This window comes from Cajanus cajan, chromosome 4 (genome assembly GCF_000230855.2).
Source record: "Cajanus cajan strain Asha chromosome 4, NIPB_CcT2T_4, whole genome shotgun sequence".
In the NCBI taxonomy this organism is placed as follows: Eukaryota; Viridiplantae; Streptophyta; class Magnoliopsida; order Fabales; family Fabaceae; genus Cajanus; species Cajanus cajan.
This window is the reverse complement of record NC_138520.1, coordinates 64,668,482-64,689,514: the sequence shown is the minus strand read 5'-3', so window position 1 is coordinate 64,689,514 and position 21,033 is coordinate 64,668,482. Positions and strand designations below refer to the sequence as shown.

General features: G+C 37.6%; 1 long non-coding RNA gene across 1 annotated transcript; it reads right to left on the bottom strand.

Annotated features, from left to right (window-relative positions):
• Positions 1 to 16,397: 16,397 nt before the first annotated feature.
• On the bottom strand, positions 16,398 to 20,205 carry LOC145956916 (uncharacterized). The gene is made up of 2 exons (XR_014433299.1): positions 19,340 to 20,205; positions 16,398 to 17,944 (listed from the first exon to the last, which is right to left on the bottom strand). It is a non-coding gene; the product is annotated as an uncharacterized LOC145956916 (long non-coding RNA).
• Between the last annotated feature and the right edge of the window lie 828 nt (positions 20,206 to 21,033).

The window sequence follows — 21,033 nt, the reverse complement described above, 5'->3', positions numbered from 1 at the left end:
TCAGAGAATAAACAGTATGATTGTTATTAAATAACCATATATAGAATATCTTGAAAATAATAATAAATCAAATGTAATATTTAAAATTATAAAGTTAAATTTTATCTTAATACACTTTAACTTTATATGAACATATATGTATGAATTAGATCAATTAAGCTTAATATATAACTGCATAAGCGATTATAATTGGGCCTGTAATTATTTTAAAATGATGTATAATGTGAAGCATGACTAATGGGAATTTATGACTTATACGCATGCATATTTTTGTTGTTACTAAATGGTTCTGTACCTGTTTGAAGGGCATACTAATAATCTTCTCGTACTTTGAGGGCCGAACGAACACTCCAATCGAATATTCCGGTGGGTGGGAGGTACTTGCAAAAGGCACTCTAACGCGCAAGTCAGGACAAAGCACAGATATCGATAGTAATTAATGAACAGTGATGTTACCTCGTGACATGAGCTATTTATATTGACATTTATGGGCTCAGATTCCCATGGGCCCTGCAACAGGATCACTGGATTAGGTAATACGCCTCTAATCGGCTTATCGGTGTGATTAACTCTTAATCCTTAATTAGGGGGTGATTCTTGACTCTATTAGTATGAATCTGAGCTTATGGACCATCTGGTGGCCGAACAGCAATCGACCACCTGGTTCGGTCATTCAGGTGTCGATTGGGCATCGACTATCAGGTGGCCGAATGGCCGAACCAGGTGGCCGAATGGCCTTACTAGTACACTTGCCCCCTAGCCTTGCGGAAGGGGTACCTTTTGCAAGGGTATAGAAACGATGTGTAGTTATGTGGGAAGTCGAAAGGTTGGAACGATCTTCAGCGTTAGATCTTGAAGATTAGGCAGTTACACTTTTTCAACTTTTTGAATTTTCCTGCCATTTTCCTTTGCTATATATAGCAATGCGTGGTAGGGACTTGCACGTCCAACGTTCTCAGCCGAATAGTGTCATTCAAGCAAGTTCAGGGATTCAGCGACGCACGCCGAGTGACCATCTCAAATTCATATTTTTGGTAAGTTTGATTGGATGGCTACTTCTTTCGAGAGTTCTTCGGCTAGTGTGGTTCGGTCATCATCATCCGAGGGATCATCGTCTAGGGCTTCGGGGCTGAATGGGGACAGGTCTAGCGAAAATGTGAGTACAGCTGAAGAGGCTTCAACTAGTAGGAGTGATGAGGTGCCGACCAGAGCTAGACGTGTTTCGAATCGGCAAAGGTATGGGCCATCAGAAGTACCAGGGTACGAATGGGTGAACGGAGAAGTGACTTCATATTATTCCCGGTACCGAGATACTAGGATGATCACAAACTTGTTGGATTACACTAACTGTTTGAATTTCAATGCTGGAGAGGAGCCTTACCCGATCGGAGTTCGTGCGTGCCGAAATGACGCTTTTCCAAATCCGGACACGGTATGTTTGGACAAGCAGGCTGAGAGGATGGCATCATTTTACATGTACAATTGCCTTTTGCGAGACTTAAAGGTGAAATTGCCGTTTGACGAGTTCACCATGGGGGTGCTTCAGGTTTTGAATGTAGCGTCGACCCAGCTACATCCTAATAGTTAGGCTCAACTTCAAGGTTTCAAACACTTGTGCCTATGTGTGAACATTAGGCCTTTGCCTTTACTTTTTCTTTCTTTCTATTCATCTCGACCTTCAGATTTGGCCAAGTGGTTGTCCCTTAGCCGAGTGGGGACTCGGCTACTCTTGGATAGTTTCACTTCGTCTTATAAAAATTTTAAGGCTGGATTTTTTTGAGTGACTATCCGTCTGAATGGGAGGCGTTTCTTCTTCGGGGCCGATGGCCGAAGTCTTTTTTGTTGTACTGCACACGTGCCCCTCGGCCGTATGATGTAGTGCAGGATGAGCTTCTCACAGCCAAAGAACAACGGGATTTGCGGTTTTTATTGCAGCTTCCTCGACGCTTGCCGACGAGGTCGTTAATAAACGTGGTTGAATCTCCCAAATGGGAGAATGACTTGATAGGTATGTGACTTTCCCGTTTCGGCCTCTAACTAAATTCATATTGATATTCACTTGATTATTTATGCAGGAATCATGGTGAAAAGTGGAGCCGATGAGTTTAACATCCGCGACCTCTTGGCCGGCCGGGTGCAGCAGGCTAAGGCTTCAGGGATCGTGGGCACTTCGGCAATTGCCCAAACGCCTCATCCAACACATGATGACCGAAACCCGCCTACTCCAGAGCGGAAGCACCGAAAGGTGAAAAAGGGGAAGGAGGTTGCTCAGGAAGGGCCGAAGCGAAAAAATAATGAAGGGAGACCGGAGAAATCCAAGCCGAAATAGTCTGCATCTTCCCTGGGTGGGACAGTTATATGTGTGCCCCCCATGATTATCTTTAGGGCTTTTTTGAGCGAAGAAACCACTACCGGGTCACTGGTTCGGCCACACGCCATTTCGGAGCATGGTCGTGAGTTTTTAAGCCAGTTCGACGTCATGGCCAAGTGGAAGTATTTTTGCAAGGTGTAGTCTCGGTCGCTAGCACTTGCGCACCATCTCGCCATGGAGCCAATTGGCGAGCTGGTGCAATTAAGGGTTGAGGATACCGATAGGGAAACGGTCGAGGTTGTGGCGGCTGTCGAGGATGCTTTAGCAAAGAATCAACAACTTGCAGCCGAGCTAGATGTGCAACGACGCAACAACGATACTCTTCGGCTGGACATGCAAAAAGCAGCGAACGAGGAAAAACGCCTAATGGAAGAGGCCAAGGTAGAGTTGGAACGGGTGAAAGAGCAAGCAAAGGAGCGTATCGTTGCTCAGCATGAGGCTGGATTTCGTCATGCCCTTCGGCAAGCGCAACACTTCGGCCGTTTCACTGAGGGCTCTGAGTTTGACATGACGAAAGATTTCTATCAAGGAACTTTCATGTCTTTTTAGATATGCCCGAAGGGGCCGTCCCGGACGATAATGCGTCGAATGATGACCTCGAGGAAGAGGAGACTCATGACGCCTCGGATGGTGAGATTGAAACCCTACAGGAGCCGAACCCTGACCAAGATGATGAGCCCGAGGTGCAAGAAGACGCGGGCAAGAACGCCGAAGAGTAGTAGCGGGGATTTGTCCTTTTTGTATGTCAGGCCGATAGAGCCATTTAAATTTGATTTTCATGTTGTTGCGTGTTAATTTTACTTTGGCCAATAGAGCCTTTTGATGCTTAAGAATGAAAAGTACTTGATAATGAAGAAATTTTGGAATCGGACGATGAATTGAACATGTATTTTGAACGCTTTTGAACTATATAACCGAAAAAGTTGATTCGAAATTTCCAAGGCACCTTGGTCGAGTGGGGTCACTCAGGAGGGAAGCCTTGAGCAACTTCGAAGGTACATCCTTGGCCGAGTGGGGTCAGGGGAGCCTTTTTGAAGGAGTGGCAAGGCACATCCTTGGCTGAATGGGGTCATTCGGGAGGGAAGCCTTTTTGAGCAAGTTGCCAAGGCACATCTTTGGCCGAATGGGGTCATTCGGGAGGGAAGCCTTTTTGAGCGAGTTGCCAAGGCACATCCTTGGCCGAATGGGGTCATTCGGGAGGGAAGCCTTTTTGGGCGACTTGCGAAGGCACATCCTTGGCCGAATGGGGTCATTTGGGAGGGAAGCCCTTTTGGGCGAGTTGCGAAGGCACATCCTTGGCCGAATGGGGTCATTCGGGAGGGGAGCCTTTTTGAGCGAGTGGCGAAGGCACATCCTTTGCCGAATGGGGTCATTCGGGAGGGAAGCGTTTTGTACCTCAATTATTTACTGAAAACATAGAGTATGTAGAATTGAAATGCATTTCATTGATGGGTGCCTCGTTAAAAACCTTGTCGGCCAAAACCTCTTTTCACTTTTTTATAAGGGGAAAAAGACCGATCGAGGAAAAGAGTGCACCATGCATATATACATTGATGACAATTGCTTTGTAATTATAAACGTTCCTAGCTAAAATACATTTTCAGATGAGTTGAGTTCCAAGTGCGGGGAATGATCTTTCCCGACAACTCTTCTAACTTGTACGCCCCATTTTGGAGATTGTGCCGAATTCGAAATGGGCCATCCCAATTCGCCGCTAGCTTGCCTTCACGGGGTTGCGTCTCGCTTCTCCTTGTGCTCTCCATACTAAGTCTCCTTCCTTGAAGTCTCGTCTCGTGAGGTTGGAATTGTACCTCCGAGTCATTCTTTGCTTGCATGCCTCGGCAACAAGGTAAGCCCGATCGCGTGTTTCTTCGATCATATCCACCTTAGCTCGAAGTGATGTATCGTTAGACGCTTCATCAAAATGTGTCCGACGAAAGGATGATTCCCCAACTTCAACTGGGGATCATCGCATCTGTTTCGTATGTCAATCGAAAGGGTGTTTCTTTTGTCGTGGATTGAGGGGTGCAGCGATAAGCCCACAGTACCTCCGAAAGTTCTTCGGCCCAACCTCCTTTAGCACCTCCTAGACGTTTTTTTAACTCCGAGAGAATCACTTTGTTCGCGGCCTCGGCTTGACCATTTGCTTGTGGGTGCTCGACTGACATGAATTGGTGTTTGATCCCCAACTCTTGGAGAAATTTGTTAAGCTTCTGATCTGCAAATTGGAGGCCATTGTTAGTGATAATGGCATGAGGGATGCTGAAGCGCGTGACGATGTTCTTCCAAAGAAATTTTTGCACCTTGTTTGCTGTGATAGTGGCTAATGGCTCGGCTTCAATGCATTTGGTAAAATAATCAATCGCCACGAGCAAGAACTTGCACTGTTCTTTGGTGATAGGAAATGGGTCTAGTATGTCCATTCCCCACAGGCAAACGGCCAAGGCAAACTAATGTTGTGCAATTGCTCGGCTGACGCATGTATTAAGTTGCCATGTCTTTGACACTGGACACATTTTTTGACAAACTCCATGCAATCAGTTTTTCAGTTTTGGCCAATAATAGTTAGCCGGAAGCACCTTTGCTGCCAACGTTCTGCCCACCGAGTGGGAACCACAGATCCCTTCATGAATTTCCCTCAGGACATAGTTGGATTGTTCGGGGTCGAGACATTTGAGTAGAGGGGATGAAAAACCTCTTCGATAAAGTTCCCTTCCCACGACGGAGTATCTTGCGGCTTGAATTCTGAGCTTTTTGGCCGCCGAAGGACATGTAGGTTCGATGCCTTCAGTGATGAAGTGGGTGATATCGGTCATCCATGAAGGGGATTGTTCAGAGATTGCTAAACAGTCAGTGGTCTCAATGCTTGGTATGGGGAGCTCAAGGTGAAGGGTGGTTCGGAGTTGTCCAGGTTTACCACTACTAGTTGCCAATCGGGCCAATTGATCGGCTCTTTCGTTGCTTTCACGGGGTGTATGCTTTACAATTACCTCATCAAAAAATTGGCACATATTCCGGAAAGTATGATAATATTTCAACAGGTGGGTGTCTTTAACCTGAAAGTTCTCATTTACTTGTTCTAAGACAACTTTCGAATCGGTCCAATAGATCATCTTCCGAACGCCCACTTCTCGGGCTAGCCTTAACCCTGCTAACAACGCTTCATATTCTGCTTGGTTGTTGGAAGCCTTGAATGCGAAACGGAGTGACTGTTCAAGGGCCATGCCTGTCGGTCCTTCGAGAATTACTCTGGCCCCACTACACTGGTTGTTAGACGATCCATCGACACGGATCGTCCATTGATCACTCTCGAAATGTCCAGTTGGCTGTAATTCATTGACAAAGTCAACCAAGCATTGTGACTTGATTGGGCCCCTTGGTTCGAACAAGATGTCAAATTCTAACAACTCGATGGACCATGCCATCATGCGGCCTGCCAATTCAGGCTTTCGTAAAACCTTGGCGATGGGGCAATCGGTGCGCACAACAACTTTATGTCCTTGGAAGTACTGACGAAGCCTACGGGCCGTGTGAACAAGCCCAAGTGCTACCTTTTCCAACAACTGGTACCTTCCTTCCGACTCTTGTAGCATTCGGCTGACAAAGTAGATAGGCATTTGTGCCTCCTTCTCCTGTATCAATACCGAACTGATAGCTTCATGCGAAATGCACATATAAACAATGATATCCAATTTGGGATCAGGCTTTGAAAGGATCGGAGGAGTTCCGAGGCGTTGCTTTAAAGTTTGAAAAGCTATTTCGCATTCTGCCGGCCATGTGAACATGTGCACTTTCTTCAAGAGTCTGATGATGGGCTTTGCAGTCTCAGCTAAACAGGGGAGGAACCGAGAGAGTGATGTTAGCCGACCTGACAACTGCTGAACCTCCTTGATGTTACGCGGACTTCTCATTCCGATTACGGCCTGACATTTATCTGGGTTTGTCTCAATACCCCTGGTTGACAACATGAAGCCAAGGAATTTACCCCTAGCGATGCCGAAAATGCATTTTTCAGGATTCAACCTCATGTCATGTTTCTGAAGCTGTTGAAAAACTTCCGTAAGGTCATCTTTATGAGTGCAAAGATCATTCGATTTAACCACCATGTCATCAACATAGACTTCGAGATTTTTGCCGATTTGATCTCTAAACACCTTGTCCATTAACCTCTGATAGGTTGCTCCTGCGTTCTTTAGGCCAAATGGCATGACCCGATAACAGTAGTTGGCCGAGTCGGTTATGAAAGCTGTCTTGTCCTCATCTTGTGGGTGCATGCGGATTTGATTGTACCCCGAGTAAGCGTCCAGAAAGGTCAATAACTTATGTCCGAAAGCCCCATCGACTAGTCGGTCAATATTAGGTAATGGGTATGCATCTTTGGGGCAGGCCTTATTAAGGTTGGTGTAATCCGTACACATGCGCCATCTTCCATTTGGTTTTTTAACCATCACTACGTTTGCTAGTCAAGTAGTGTACTTCCTGAATGAACTGAGCTTGTAACAACTTAGTAACTTCCGCCTCAACTACAACCTTCCTTTCTGTTCCCATTTTCCTTTTTTGTTGAGCAACCGGTTTGGCTGCTCGGTAGATCGACAATCTGTGACACATGAATTCTAGGTCTATGCCAGGCATGTCCGAAGGCCTCCAGGCGAACAAATCCTTGTTTGAGATGATAACATTGCACAACGCGAGTCTCTCTGCTTCCGTCAAGCCAATCTCGATGTACATGACTTGGGACGGGTGTGAGCCGACTTGCAAGGGTACCTTTTCTTCTATTGGTTCCGCTCACTCGTCATTTAATCTCGGATCAAGGTCCCATGCGGAAGCCGATTCTGATGACTGAGGGGTTACTGCGTGTACACGTCTTGACTTTGCCTACTTCTCTTCAACTTGAGGTAACCGTAGACTTGCAAAGAAGCACTCCCGAGCTGCTTTCTGATCGGCATGTATGGTAAGGATGTTTCCTTTGTTGGAGGGGAATTTCATTGCAAGATAAGGGGTAGAGACAATGGCTCCCAAGGCATTCAACGAAGGTCGACCGAGTAAGATGTTATACGATGTGTTGGCGTGAACAACAATGTATTTTACTTGGATGTCTCGATGCTCCTTTTCGTCAAAGCAAAACCGAGTGGAAAGTTTGATGGATCCTCTAGTGTTGACTCTTTCACCTGCAAAACCTACAAGCGGTTCATTATAGGGAATCAATTCTTCCTCGGGGATGCCAAGTTATTTGAATGTGTTCAAGTATAAAATATCGGCTGAACTGCCTTTGATCTATCAGTGTTTTCTTCACAATGCAGTTGTGGATTTCGACACTGATGACCATAGGGTCATCCTGCTGGATCAATTCCTTGAAAATCTTTGTCCGTGAATGTGATAGCGGGCAACCGCCGACTTGGACGTTGTTCGACACTATTGACCGATCTGATTACGTGCAGATGTCTTTTTTGAGCCGACGAAGTTGACCCTCCCTCGGCAAAGCATCCGGCAATGGTATTGATCACACGTCTATGCGATGTTTGCTGCTCATCTTTTCGCTCTCTCGACCTGCTGTGCTCGCGGCGGTGTTTGTCTGAACGCTTAGGTCGATCTCGCTGTTGAGGCTGGTACGAGGGACGATGCCGAGATGCATTCGGCCGATCAACGAAATTCTGTAGCTGTCCTTGCTTGATGAGATCTTCAATCCGATCTTTCAAGGTGGCACATTCTTCAATAGAATGTCCCTGATTGCGATGATACCTGCAAGACTTGTTGGTATCGGCCCTGGGGGAAGTTGACGCTCTCTTTGAAACCGCTAATACTTCTGACGCCAGTGCTTGCTCGAGTATCGCAGCTCGGCTGGCGTTTAGGGGACTATAATGAGAATACTTCGGGCCCCTTGCAGGTCGTTCCCGAAGAGTTGGCTCCTTGCCTCGCCCCCTGTGGGGTTGCGCTGTTTGCTTTTCAGGTTTGCCTGGTGGTTCGGCTCGAGCCTGATTGCGGTACTCAGCTAGCTCTTCCATTTGCATGTATTTATCAGCTCTCCTCCGTAAGTCATTCATGTCCGAAGGAGGTTTCTTGCAAATGCTATTGACAAACGGTCCTGGCTTTAAGGCCGTAGTGAGGTGATGGAGTGCCACAGTGGGATTGAGGTCTCGGATTTCAAGGGCTGCCATTTAAACCGATCCATGAAAGCCCGAAGCGACTCTTTTTTGTCTTGTTGAAGGCCTACCAGCGATAAAGATGTTAAACTGTGGGGACGACTTGTTGCAAACTGAATGGTGAACTGGGATGACAAAGTGCTGAATGAGTCGATAGAATTGGGAGGAAGCCTAGTGAACCAACTCAAGGCCCGACCCTTGAGGGATGTTGGAAAAATCCGACATAGTGTCGCATCGTCCGTGGTGCTCAAAGTTACCTATGTCAGAAAAACATCCAAATGCTCATCAGGGTCTGTTGTACCATCATATTTGTCAATGGGCAAAGATTTCCAATTGTCCATTAGGGGAAGTTGCATAATGGAGGGGGTGAAAGGGTGTCGGTGTGACCCAATAGTGGCCACGTTTGCAGGACAACCGACTGTGGGTAGAGCTGAAGGGAACTTTTCGGGTGCTACTGCTGAGGCATGAGGGGCCGAGGTGTGGATTGCATGAGATTGATACGATCCTTAGGTTTGTGTGTTTGTGGCTTGAGTAGGTTTCCATGATGGATCATGATTTTTTAGTGCCTCATTTTCGGCTCTCAAGGCTGCAAGTTCCCTCGCATCTTTTTCTCATTGTTGCCTCATTGCCTCCATCTCTTGCTTCAACAAACGAACGGCCTCAGAAAGATCATTTTCATCTACCACCTCCACATGTTCTTCCTCTTCGGTTTGATGATCTTCCATGTTCGTTCTCCTTATTATCGCCATTGCCTTGCTCAACTGATCTTCACAAACGTTTCAGTTCAGCCCCACGGTAGGCGCCAAATGTACCTGTTTGAAGGGCACACCAATAATCTTCTCGTACTTTGAGGGCCGAACAAACACTCCAATCGAATATTCTGGTGGGTGGGAGGTACCTGCAAAAGGCACTCCGACACCCAAGTCAGGACAAAGCACAGATATCGATAGTAATTAATGAACAGTGACGTTACCTCGTGACATGAGCTATTTATACTGACATTTATGGGCCCAGATTCCCATGGGCCCTGCAACAGGATCACTAGATTAGGTAATACGCCTCTAATCGGCTTATCGGTGTGATTAACTCGTAATCCTTAATTAGGGGGTGATTCTTGACTCTATTAGTAGGAATCTAAGCTTATGGACCATCTGGTGGCCGAACAGCAATCGGCCACCTGGTTCGGTCATTCAGGTGTCGATTGGGCATCGGCTATCAGGTGGCCGAATGGCCGAACCAAGTGACCAAATGGCCTTACTAGTACAGGTTCCTTATTATAAAAAAGAACAGTTTGAATTTGTAAAATATAGAATGTAATATTATAAATTATACACATAAAAAAGTTTTTGTTATATTTTAGTTAAGTATCCAAAATTTATTTGGTTCAAAAGACCTTTTTCCTAATGATAATAATAAAAAAAAGGTTTCAAAAGCTTATCTTGTTTTGGTAAACATAAACTCAATGTTTCTCATTTCATGTGAAAACATGATGTAATAGATTATCAAGTGTTAGTAATAGATTATAGAGTGTTTTGACATAAAATAAAACTTGATTAATTCATTCAAAAGAATTCAATATTAAGTTAGGTAATAAATTATCATTTCAGGTAATAGATTATTGAAGCTTAGTTTTGAAGTGGAATTCAAAGTTCTCTATGTGATAATAGATTACTAATTGAGGTAATAAATTATCATGGTGACTTTTAAGTGAAAACAAGTGAAATAAGTTGAAAAAGCATCAGGTTAATCGATTACCCATATTAGTAATCGATTAACTCTATACAAAATTGAGTTTTATGGTTTCTGAAATACGGGATAATCAATTACCAAGTTTAGTAATTGATTACCTCAGTTCTTGAATCAATCTGATTTCAGTTTCTTTAAAGACTGGTAATGGATTACTTGTTATGGTAATAGATTACTATTGTTACGAGTTTTTAATGCTGAAATTTTATTTGCTTTATAAATATCTCTTTTTGAAAAACTAAAATAATAATGAAATGATATGATCAAAAGAAAGTAAGAAAGATCATTAGAAAGACCATGAAAAGACAGGAAAAACTACAAGATCTAGATTGAACCAAGAAAGATGTGTTCTTGAAAGAACTTAAAAGATTGTTGAGCTAATCTCTGTGGAATATCATACTACACATCAGGTGTATTGTTTCTAATCTTTAAACTTTATTTTATTGCTAGGTATATGACTTTTTGAGATAGGGTGTCTCTAGAAGAGTTAAAAGAAATCTTGGGATAATTTTTTCTCAAGTGGATTCTTGTGGGGTGCAAGAATTCTGTATTTGTGAAATCTTGTGGAATCAAGATTATGTGATTTACATTCTAAGTATAATATTACTTGTACATGGTATATGTTAAGAATATTATAGTGGAATGACTTGATTTAGTGGGGTGCTAAGTCAGAAATTGGATGTAGGCCCTTATATGGCTGAAGTAGTATAGATCACTATGCAAATTCTCTTATAACCTTCATATCTTGATATAATTATTGTTAATATTGATCAAAAAGAATTTCAAGAAATTCAAGAAACTATTTTTTTGAATGTTATCAATTGCTTATTCAAATTCTGAGTAGTATGTATGTAATTTGGTAATAAGTGAAAGAATGTAATTATTAAAATCAATTTGGATTACAAGAATTTGTTCTGCCGTGTAATAAATATGATATTGTGTATCTTTAATTGAATTATAATCTGAATGTGATTAACTGAAATTGGTATAAGAAAGTAAAGAATTAAAAAGAAAGTTCTTAAAGACCATAGGAAGCCATCTTAGTGAAAAATCTATTCAACCCATCTTCTATATTTATGTTCTACCGGGATCAATAGAAAGGCATGTAAAACTATATGTGTACTATTTCTAAAAATATGTATATAAATTATTGTCTTTCACTAAGAGAATTTTAAGGAAAATTTGATAAAGTATTTATTATTAAAATTATGTGGTAACATTAATTATTATGTAATTAATGATGCATATTTAACTTCATACATACATACATAAATATATATATACATACATATATATATATATACATATATATATATATATATATATATATATATATATTTGGGTGACTAATTTAGAGTTATCAATGGATACTACAAGAAAAATGCAAATTTCTGACGGGCATAATCCATCATCAGAAATAGGGGCGTCAGAAAAAAAAATTCGTCAAAAATAATTTAATCCGTTAGAAATTTTTGACGGATATATCCGTAAAAAGTTGTTTGAAAATTTTTATGTGATTCCGACAGATAAATCTGTCAAAAAAATTTTATTTATTTAATTTTAAAAAATTAATTAATGTAACACCCCTCATATTTGACCTCTCATGACACTTCATTTTTCAGCGTGTTTTGTCCTTACTTACACAATTTTTGAGAAACTTCCCAGAAAGTCACTCATCCCTATATTACTCAAAGTCAAGCATGCTTAAGTGTGTAATTTTGATGAGATAAGCTACTGAAAAGTAGATGCATATTATCAATATAAGTAGTATAAATTAATTTATTTAAGTCATTCTCAACTATACAATCTCATACTTGTACTATCTTTAGATAGCTCTCATTCTGGTGTGTTTAGATTGTTATAAAAATATAATAATATATAATAATTATATTACCAATAATAATAATTATATTATATTTAATTAATCATTATTTGTACATATACTTACTTTTATAATTAACAATCTACTTATTTCTATTTAAAATTAATATTATGATACAATTTAAATTATTTATTATAAATTTAAAAGTTTAAATAATAATTTATATATTTTAAAATATTATTTTTATAATTTATAATGATAACATAATTTATAAAGTTATAAATATTTATTTATTACATACTTATAAATTAAATTATAACATTTTAAATAAATTATTAATTAACTTATTATATTTATTTATCTTAAATCTAAGATATAAAATTCAAAAATTGCATTTATCCTTGTTTTATTTTCTAATTATCAACCATTAATAAAATAATAATTTAAAATATTATCTAATTATATCATAATATTTTCATATCAAATTTAAAACTAGATATTAATTAATAAAATTCTAGTTAAATAATTTAAAATAATTATTTTTTTCTGTTCTGTATATTGTCAATAATTTATGAGCTATGCCATGTCTGTATTCCCATGTGTTCTCCAAAATACTGGAATAATCAATAATCTAAAACACGTTGGTTATTTATCCTCATCCCTAAGATTGTGGTTGGAAAGTTTGGATAGTTTAAGGCAAAGTGTTTGTTCATGTCCGATATTGAGAAACAGGTTGAATGGAAAGATTTATATTTTGTTGATTTAGTAGACTGACATTAATATTAATATAGCATTTGAGATATAGTGCAAGCAAGTTACAAGTTAGAACAGACTGTTGACATAGATTTCTGAGTATCTGAATTAGATTATAGTTTTAAACAGCACTTAAAAGTATGTCTGAATTCGAACGAGTAATATACATTATGGTGCAATAAATAATGTATCCACTATTTTGACACAAACATGGAATAATTCACTTGTGTTTTACATTAGGTAAGTTTCAAGTGTGTGTTTGGTTTCTCTTCCACAGGACATAAGGCGAAGCATCCAGGGTAATCTGCGTCCACTAGTGACAAGCATTCCAGCTTCCTCAATGTACAGTGTGAGATCAGGTAGTTCCTCAAAGAGCAGAACAGTGAGTGTTTCTGATTCCCCACTTGCCACAAGCAGCACTACCAGCTCTGAACCAAGTGTAAATAACAATTCCACCACATCTTATGATGGAAGTGAGATTGAAGAAAATGATTTTGGAAGTGAGAGGGGATCACTGCTCTAGCCACTTTATTTGTATGTGGTACAACAAACAACACAGATATTCATGTGATACCATGTTCTCTAGTTGATGTGGTAATGAAGAAAGGTTGTAGTATAGTAGTACATTGTCTCTTGCTCCAAGTGTATTTTCACTTTCTTAGCTTTTTGACTATTGAGAGTCACTTTTTAAAATAAATTATGTAAATAAAGTCACTTTGAAACCATTTACACATTTGAAGATGTTGATGTAGGTGTCGTTATGGATCATAATGACACTCATTACATGTGAGAAAAAAAATTAATTTTATATACTTTTTCTTATAATTATTACATCATAAATCATATAGCGACTTGTAAAATGCAATTATATGTAGAGTTGATTTTTTTTAAGTTGTTATAGGTCATAGTGACTTGCATTTTTTTTCTGTCTCTCTAGCCCATGACACCACTTTTATTTTATTTAAAAAAATATTTTTTTTAAAAAATTGTATATGTCTTTTTTTTATTAGTTAAGTTTATTTTTCTAAATATGTAATATTAAAAAAATGAGGGCATTTATTTTTAAAATTTTGATATATTTATTAAATAAATCTTACATTTTTTAATTTATTAAATTAATTATTTTTATTTATCATTTTTAAAATAAAAAATGAAACCAATAAATAAATAAATAACGGAAAAAAAAAAAAAAGAAAATGGGAGGGGGGGTGAGGGTTTCGTGAATTTTTTACTAAAATAGAATTTTTTTAAATTTTTTTTACCAAAATAACACCTGTACCAATTTATTTACTCAAGTAGCACCTTTTACTGTTCACACTCGGGGAACCGAATTCTGAGCTGTTAAATTTTTATTTATTTATTTATTTTTGCATTTTGGATCTGAGCATGGGGGATAAAAATGGATTCAGATGAACCCGTTCTCCTTGCAGAACGACCTGTTCTCCTTGCAGCACAGCCTGTTCTCCTTGCAGAACGGCCCGTTCTCCATGAAGAATGACTTGTTCTACTTTCAGAACGGGCCGTTCTAGAGCAAAAAATACACACATGACGAATGGATCAGAACGGGCCATTATGCTTGGACGTTCCAGTTTCAAAAATAAGACTACGCGTGCAACCAGAATGGGTCGTTCTGCTTGCAGAACGGGCCGTTCCAGTTGCAAAATCAACGCACAACCTGGACTACAAACTGAAAAAAAAATTTAAAACACTATGAATTCTGAGCACAAAACAAAATTGAAGTTCAGAATTCGGTTTCCCGAGAATTGGATTCTGAGTATGAACAATAAAAGGTGCTACTTGGGTAAATAAATTGGTACATGTGCTGTTTTGGTAAAAAAAATTTAAAAAAATTATATTTTAGTAAAAAATCCGGGTTTCGCTATTCCCGCCAGCGACCCAAAAGAAACATAATTGAAAAAAAAACAAAAAATTGAAAAGAAAAAATAGTGATTAATTTTATAAATATGTAATATTTAAAAAAATGAAAGAGGTTTATTTTAAATTTTTTACTATATTTATTAAATAAATCTTACACATTTTTTCAATTTTTTAAAAATAAATTATATTTATTTATCAGATTTTTAAAAAAAAATGAAAAACCAAACATAAAAAATAGATAAATAAAAAAAAATTCATTTTTTTAAGATTTTTCATTTTTTCATAATGGTTCATGCATGTGCCACGTTGGTCAAATCCTTTGGTGTTATTATTGTTGTCTTTGTTTTATCACTATATATTTCATCATTTTTTAAATATTTTTTAAGGTAAAAATACATTTTTCTTTCCTTATATTATTTATTAGTGTCAATTTAGTCTCATTTTAATTAATTGAATCAATTTAGTCCCATATCTTTAAAATGTATCTCAATGTTTGATTTTCCGTATTCTTCGTTTAAATACTTAACAGATTTGACACGTATCATGTCATATGTCATATTGTCGTGCCACGTGTCATGCTGTCATGTCATCATTAGGGGTGGGTATACGGACCGGTCCGGCCCGTTTAAGGCCCGGTCCGTAAAACCCGCGTTTTATACGGGCCGGATAAGTCCGGTCCGTAAAATAAATGGACTTATTTTTTAAGTCCGTATCCGGCCCGCCAAAATCCGCGGATAACGGACCGGTCCGCGGGCCTAAATAATGGTTCAAAAAAATAAATTTTTTAAAAATAAAAATACATAAAATTAGAAGAAAAAAATATTTTTTATTTATAAGCTAAATTTTATCATACTAAAATTTATCAATAGTTAAAATGGTTTAAAATACTAAATATTAAAATATTAAAATAAAAATAATTACAAATACTTAAATAATAGTAGCAAATTTTCAATAATAAAAACATCAAAATGTCATAAAAATCATTCAAATGACAAATATATACCAACTAAACATAATTTTAATGTCATAATAATTTTAAAAAAATAAATACACAACTTAATATTAAAATCATAATATTTAAAAATATTAAATGTGAAGTCCGCGGACTAGCCCGCGAGCCCGCGGATTAAATCCGCCAAGTCCGCGGACTTAACGGGCCGGGCTCAAAAATTAGACATAATCATAGGGATTTGAAAAAAACGGGTCCGTTATCCGCGAAATCCGCGGGCTTACGGACCGGTCCGCGGACCCGGGTCCATCTACCCACCCCTAGTCATCATAACATATGTTATGTCACATGTTATAATGTCCAACCATGTAACAATGACAAATAATTATATATCCAACCATGTAACAATGACAAATAATTATATATCGTAGTATTTTATCCACCGCCGATAGGTGTGACTAATCTCCTCGCTACGTTGGAAGTATCTCAAAGGGTGGGATAGCTGACCCCAAACCCCTGACCTTGCTTAAGCGTGGATCAACCCCTACCGCTAAGAACAATGAAATAGTATGATTACATAGACACCACAACAAAATATAATTGACAAATTTCCACTTAGCTGATGAAATATGACTTCATTTCAAATGGTTCTTTGCTTGCAACATTATTGATATTGCTTAGATATATGGATTGAAAGTTTGAAATGATAACAAATTATCCAATGAGAAGAACAGCAAATTGGGAAACCACACACAAATTTATCATAATGAGAAAGAGGACAAACGCGGAATAAAAACTCAAACAAACAAGGTAAGTTTGCCTTGTAGAAATTAATACAATGCAAGTAAATATTCTGAAAGCAATGGAAAATCATTTAAATAACATAAATTGGATAAAGAAAAACTAATTGTTCTTTGGATAATGATAGCTGAGTATTGTATAACAAGTCTGGATGACAGTGAGAAGAGTTATCAACGCAGCAGGAAAGTTGTAACCGCGCCTTAAAAACTTGTTCAGACCGTAAAGCCATTCTGAAAATCGGCTCAAATAATGCCACACAATTATGGGAAAGCCTATGACACAATTTGTTGCATAATAGGTATTGAGGGCATGAATCATGTTCCAGTAAGTTGAATGAACAAGGGCACGGTCAACTCCAGTTGTGATGGAACGAAGAAGATCCATGAGATGGTGATTACTCATACCCAACTCATCTACGATGATTCCCTTGTTTTTAAGCAGTTGAACGTCGCTTGCACAGCATATCAAATCATTGTAGAGCAACGCCCGAACAGTGAACAAATCTCTTCCAACACTCTTTTTCCACCTGGTAGCGTGAAGCTCCCAAGCAATAAAATTTCGGCACTTTGCTTCCATGGTTTGAGTGATATTCAAGGGAGGAACTTCTAGCACCCCATTCCTGCTGCTGAATTTTGGAATAATAGAATTCTCTTCAGTTTTGACTATAGTAACCCCAGCGGCTAAGAGCTTAGTGGCACAAGATTTGGGTTCTATTTGTTTATTAACATTAACTTCAATATCAATAACACATGAACCATGGTGGCTTTGGGGATTGAGAATGAAGGAGTGAACAAGTTGAAGAATGTGATAGGCATCAATGGGATCGGGAATAGAGGTAGAACTTGAATCACGAGAGTAGCCAAGAACCAGAAGAGACAGAACCAAATCTTGTAGAATACTGACGTCTTCGTAAAAAAATTCAAAAAAGACGTAAGAAAGAACAAAAAAGGGTATCTTTGAATAAGGTGAGATCGCTCAAGATGAGTTCCATATTCCCGAGTTGAGCTGCTGGGCTAGGAGGGAATGTGTCATCGTTGGGTGGTAGCTTTGAATTCCATTCCACTGATTGAGAAATGAAAAGCTCTAAGAGAAAGCAAGCGTCGTGTAACATAATGGTGGCTAGACCGTAGCTGTCCAAATCGATTTGTTCCCCATAGCTAGTGCGAACAGTTGTGTCTAACCTCAAGATGAGGCTCATACAGCGTTTTAGAATTTCCCAGTGAGAACCTCTTCGTTTTCTCTTAAAAAGGTGCAGCATGCAACGGAACTTGATCTCTTCCATTGGTAGAAGTTCCTTTCTTCCCTTGAACCGGGGCCCGATCGACACCACCTTTGGCTCGTACTCTTTCTTGCTCCATTTCCCAAGTTCCTCCGGAACAATGGGAATGCTGTGTCTGACAATCATTTTTGTATATGGATTCCAACAATACCGTTGTTGCGTCTAGCCATGTATCCAAATCTGTGTCAGTGTCACTGTCCATTGCCTGCAATTATGGAAAAACATAGTGAATGAATGAGTGGTTAGAAGATTGAATATTAGAGGTGAAAGGGAAAAAACACCCACACTGACACACAGTTGAGGTTGAGGAAAGAGTCACTGCCCCTTTGTTAATACGATGAGGCCACTTCATTACACCATCATATATACTGTTTTTTTTATTTATTTTTAATATGTTGAAAACAAAAAGACACAGACATCAAAATAAATTAATTACACCTTATAATTAAAATGTTACTCGTGATAATAGCTGAGACTCTGACTTACTCAGAAGATTTTCTAACTCTAAAAAATGGACCAAAAGTATATTTTAATTTTTTTTTTAACTGAATGATCTCAATTAAATAAAAGACATGTATACTTAATGGTGAGAGAAGTGATTCATTCTAGTTGGGTCATTGTGCACCCACTTTTTGGGCTTATTACACTCTGTTTTGCATAAAATCAATTTAATTATTATGATTGTTGAGGACAAATTTAACGATATTGTTGATATTATAATTGTTGAGGATGAACTTGACGATATTGTTAAGAATATAGATTATGAAAAATTCTTCATTGAATAATTGATGTTTGAATTATGAGGTTTAGATTTGTAATGTCGAATTTAGATAGAAGAGAGAAAATGTGATCACAAAGTGAGGGTTTGAGTGTGGTGAAATGAAATGCATTTTAAAATTGTTTAAAAAAATTTAAAATTAATTTACCTACTTGATAATAGTAAAATTAAATATAATAAATTTAATATGTATTTAGTTTGTCATTTAGGGTTTATTTACGGTAATTGACAGTAAGAACTATTTTTTAAATGTTATAAAATATTAAACATAAAACAACTAAAAAAATACAGATCAAAAATGAAAAATAGTAAATTATGTGGACCAAAATTATATTTATTTATTTATTTATATTTTTAACTGAATGACCTCAATTGAATTAAATGACATGTATACTTATTAAGTTAAATGATCTCAATTAAGATAAGTGAGAGAAGTGATTCATCCTAGTTGGACCATTTTGCCCACCTCCTGGGTTTATTACACTCTATTTTGCGTAAAATTGATTTAACTATTGAGATCTGTCTTGTTTTGCTGTGTGCTTGCCTTTTAGATCTTGACACCCTATCTAGTTATTAGTGTTTAAAGTTTAATTAAAAGTAAAACGCCTCCCTGTCAATAAACTTGCTATGTCTAAGATCATGATAATTATTGAACCACACCAAAAGGCACAATAAATCATTGAACTCGATCACATTTGCTACATAGTTTAAAACAAATCTCAGTTCTCTCTCAAAATAAATTATCAAAAATTTGAACCACGAAACAGAAATCTTAGAATTTGGAAAAGCTTGATCTGAATCAAAAGAGAAGATAGAGACTACCTTGTCAAAGTTGTACCCTGTCAAAAACCTCACCCCGTCAAGTTAACGATTCAGCCTCAAAACCAGCGGAAACCTATTCCATAAAGAACGTATGCAGCGGTGAGTTGGTTGCTTCTAAGACCATATGCAGGGTGGGTTGCTACGCTGCAGATGCTCTAAATAAACAGGTACACTGAAAGCAGGATAGAAAGATAGAGTCTTTGAAGGGGTCGAGTCAAGGTCGTCGTTATTATTTTAGTTTATTATTTTAACTAAAGAGAAAATGCTGCAATTTGATTTGCCTATTTGTGAGTGATTTTAGCTTTTAGGGTGTACTCAAAGTCCACTTATAATAAGACGCTGACGGCGGCGGTTTGCTAAGTGGGGCGGCGTGGCTTCTATTCAATATTATATCGGATTCTTATGTCAAAAAATGAAAACGGGAACAGAGCCAAAGGAAGGAGAGAACGCGAGGGATTGGACCTTGGTGAGATCAAGAAGATGGAAGGACTTTTGACCGTGAAGGGATACTGTTCAAGAGGACAACTATTACTAGAATTTCTCTTATTACATGTTATTTTTTCTGCGAATTTTTCATAAAAATTTGCAGGAAAAATTGTTCCTACAAATTTTTTTGTGAAATTTTATTTGCAAGTAATACCTTCGTGGATAATATATTTTTACAAATTTTAAAATTCGCAGGAAATTTTCCTGCGCAATTTCTTGCGAAAAAAATTCGCAAGAAAGTTTCCTGCAAAAAAAAATTTGCAGGAAATTTTCCTGCAAAAAAAATCCGTAGGAAAATTTGCAGGAAAGTTTCCTGCAAAAAAAATTGCAGGAAATTTTCCTGCAAAAAAAAATTCGTAGGAAACTTTTCTGCGAATTTTTTCGCAAGAAATTCTACAAGAATATTTTTTACGAAAAAATTTAAAAAAATTACTATAAATTATATATTTTAATAATTCATAATCTTTTATTTTCATGTCTCACACATAATCTTTTAAATTCTAAGATTGTAGATTATAAGCCTAACACTCAACTATACAATTTAACTTGTAAGGTAAGTGTTTCCCCAACTTATATATTTTTTAATTGTTTTATTTTCAATCGATGTGGGACTTGAAAATTTTTTAAAATATTAAACTTATGAATTTAAATATATTTTTTTTATTTTTCCTGCGAATCAAAATTTACAGGAAAATTTGCAAGAAAAGTTACCTGCAAAATTTTTCTACCATTAAATAAACATTACTTGCGAATTAATTTTTGTAAAAAAATATGCAAGAAACAAAATAAAATTCTTACAATATTTTCTGCAAATTTTTACCATGGAAAATTTTTTCCATGATTATTAAAATTGTAGCAAAATTTGTAAGAAATATTTGTAAATTATTTTTTGCAGGAAAATTGGCAAAAAATTTCTACGACTATTTTTTTGCAGGAAAATTTGCAAAAAATTTCTACAAATATTTTTTTATAGGAAATTTTGCAAAAAATTTCTACGAATATTTTTTTGCAGGAAAATTTGCAGAAAAATGACACTTTTCTAGTAATGAACGGATTGCCAAAGGATAGATGGAACACTAGGAGTGCGTGGGATCGGTAGTGGATATAGTTCAATCAAAAGAGTCCTGGATATGTTTCTTTCTTCTTTTCAAATTTTCCAGAGGGCTTTGGAACTGAGGATATGTGGAAAGTTTTTACGAAATGGGGAG